Source organism: Equus asinus, chromosome 22, assembly GCF_041296235.1.
Source record: "Equus asinus isolate D_3611 breed Donkey chromosome 22, EquAss-T2T_v2, whole genome shotgun sequence".
NCBI classification, from domain to species: domain Eukaryota; kingdom Metazoa; phylum Chordata; class Mammalia; order Perissodactyla; family Equidae; genus Equus; species Equus asinus.
In genome coordinates this window covers 56,971,367-56,975,067 of record NC_091811.1, presented here as the reverse complement: position 1 = coordinate 56,975,067, position 3,701 = coordinate 56,971,367, and positions in this window count along the sequence as shown.

Below are 3,701 nucleotides of genomic sequence, written 5' to 3'. Positions count from 1 at the left end.
TGACAGTCTTCTTTTTCTTTTTATGTGAGGAAGATTAACCCTGAGCTCACACTCATGCCAATCTTTCTCTATTTTGTATGTGTGTTGCTGCCACACCATGGCTGACAAGTGGTGTAGGTCTGTGCCTGGTATCTGAACCCATGAACCTGGACCACCAAAGTGGAGTGTACTGAACTTTAACCACTAAGCCACAGGGTGGACCCCTGTAATGTTTTAATAACGATTTTCAAATTTTTATTGTTCATGTATGTGAATGCAACTAATTTTGGTATGTTGCTATCTTATTTCTATTTCTCATTAATAGTCTTTAGTTTCTCATGGCCTGTATGTGTTCATACATTCTACATACAGAACTTCTTTAGTACATACTTTGTACCAAGCAAAGATGTTTTAGATGCTTGAGAAGCATTAACAAGAAAAATGGCAATGCCTTCAATCCACATAAGTTGGCTAGAGACAAAGAATAATAAACATAAGAAATAAGTAAAAAAAGTTGTTTGTTAGGTAGTGAAAATGTGATGAAAAAATGACAGTTTAGTCTAGTCTATAGTAAAGACAGAATTAGGATTAAATAAGTTATTTGGTACATGCTTGTTAAGGGAGTGGTACTTTAGCAAAGGTGTTAAGGAGCTCTGGCTATTATATCAAGCATATATCTGAGAATAGATTACTCTAGATTAAAAAACACTGAAAATCCTATATGCCTAGGAACATAACATTGTCATCTGCAAATAGTGACAGTTCTGGTTCTTCTTTTCCATTACTTTTAATTTTCATGTATTTTTATTTATTTACTACATTCTGGATAAGCCTTCTACTATAATGTTGGAACAAAGCAGTGGTAGTGGGCATCCATATCACAAATCTCCTTTTATAGAATATGCTGATAACATTTCTAATTAAAGGCAATATTTGTTACGGGATCTTTTGAACTAAGTTTTCTTTACAAATATTTTCAAACTTTAAATAGACAATAATACACTAAATCCTTAGACACTTATCATCCATATTCAGCAATTTTCAGTACTTTGCCAGACTTACTTCACTTGTCTCTTTTTCCCTTGCTAAAATATCTTAAACCAAATCTAAGACAGTATGCTACTTCGCCATATATAACTCTAAAATTATAGAAGCTTTCAAACCAGATCTTGGAAGACAAAAAACCTTAGGCACCAAAGCATAGAAAAATGAATAAAATAGAAGTTTTAAGTTAAAGTTTAAGTTAAAGTAGGAGAAGGAATCGATGGTGAGAGAGTAATAGATACAAATGGGTTAAGACTAAACTTCAGGACTGTTGATATGGATGATGTGAGTCCAATGAAATGAAGCCAATGTCACAATCAAGAGATAGAGCAGAATCAGTCACATAGGAAAGGAGAAGATTTAAAAACTGGGAATGAGACTACAAGTATTTGAAAAGCCAAATAAGTATATTACTGAATGAAGTACCAGGGACTTGGGTGACAGAAGTTAATGTAACTGTGTCAGGAAAGGGTGGCATTAGAGTTGGCTATAGTAGAAATTATTGTTAATAAGAATCACTATCAGAGTTTCCAACCTGTTTGTATGAATCAATAGGTTATATTGTATATGATATAGAGCCTGGCTATATTTTATAGAACCAGCTGGAAAATAAATAGTCCATGGTTTGTTTTTATTAATCCCCCTCTACAATTTTCAAAATGCATTGAAATTAACCTCCAAGGATTTCCCACTGGTTCTGTGGGCCTGTGGGTTAGAAAAATGAGGTAAGGGTGTGCTCTATTTCTCATGAAGTTAGAGAAAATTCCTGTCAGGGGAAACAGTCAAATGAGCTGTCAGTTCTACAACCAACTTGCTTTTACCCTTAATACTAATATCAGAAAAATCTCCTAAAGAGTCTAAATTAATTCTAAAGCAATTATCATAGATCATATAAATATTTCAGATTTGTTTTCAAAGATTTCTATAATTCATTCCTGGTTTATTACCCATATATAAGCTGTTTCCCAGTAATACTGCATTATGCATCAATATCAACATTCAAAGGATACTCTCACCTCGCTGGCTTTTAAAAATTCCCCACATTCTGGAATTCTCAGCCATGCTGACTCTGCTAATATATAATTCATTTCTCAATGTTGTGTAAACATATTACCTTCTCTGTCAAGTTTCTATAGACATCCCCAATTGACTTTTCCTGCTCATCTGTTGTTGAGTTTATTTACTCATCCTTTCAAACACGGACAATAATCTGCCACTTAATTTTTATATTTATGAATGTCTTCCAGTTATAATAAACTTGGAATCCTAAAGGACTAGAAAAATTCTGTTTTAATATTAAACCTGAACGTATTCACAACTATACTAGTATATATAAAAATAATGATTAGTACTATTTATTGATAGCTCATTATGTTATGTGCATTCCAGATTCCGTTCCATCCTTACAGTAATCTATTTAAGATGTTATGCCTGGTTCGTAGATGAGGAAATATGTGCTTAGAGAATATAGAAAGCTCAAGTTTTCAACCACTTTCTTCTTTTGTATCTAAATGTTAAATCGACTAGGAAACGGTGAAGTTAAGAAATGATTTCTATCTTCTGTCTAACATTTTGAGCTCATTTCAATTTTCTAACACTTTTTCTCAGTAAATCTTGTGTTAGGTCTCCCAGTTGGTTATATTGCATGAGAGTCATTAAGAATTTTTCTCTATTGGTTAAAATTATAATTTTCTTTCTGTTACTAAAAAATGGGGTTAATAAAATTTAGAATAATATTTAGTATAATAAATCTTTGTTTCAGTTTTTCTTCATGGGAAAACACATACACAATAAAAGTCTTGACCTAAATAGTTTAGACGTTTATTAATGCACTAAGTAGAATGGGTAGGAATTTTCTCAAACTCATAATTTTGTATATATTGGAAAACTTTAGCCTTTTGTGCAGCTTTTAATTTCTATGAACCTTAACCTTAAATAATTTTGTTTAGGTATAAATAATTGCTATTTTCAAACTAGCCCAAAACCTGAGAAGTATACCTATGTATTATTTTTTAGCTATTGATAGACAGAAAATAGTTTACTGTCTACTCAATTACAGAAATGAAATTAATTTGGTATCTAACATATATTTTACCACTACTTTTTTACATCTGTGTATATATGTATGCATGTATGTATGCCCTTGTCTATCTGTCTATCTATCTATTTATCATTCCATGTACAGAAATATAATGGAACTCAGAAATATGAAGATATAATTAGTACATATCCCTAAAAAGTGTACACTGATAATGGTATATACTTCACTAATCAAAAAATTCTATGGACACACCCAATTAAAATGAGTAATGAAAATATTTTTGCCTTTCAAATGAATGCATTTACATTTTCTTTAAATTATGTAGCACTTTTCACATATTTCCTAGAACATCAGTAACATAGAGAGGGGAATTTCTGTGAAAAATAAATTAAAGTCAGAGCCAGCCGTAGTGGTCTAGTGGTTAAGATTCACTGCTCTCACCACTGAGGCCTGGGTTCATTTCCTGGTCGTGGAACGAGACCACTGATCATCAGTTGTCATACTGTGGTGGCACCTCACACAGAAAATTAAAACTAACAACTAGGGGACCAGCCCAGTTGCCTAGTGGTTAAGTTCAGCATGCTCCAGTTCATTGGCCTGGGTTCGGCTCCTGGGCACAGACCTATACCACTCTGTT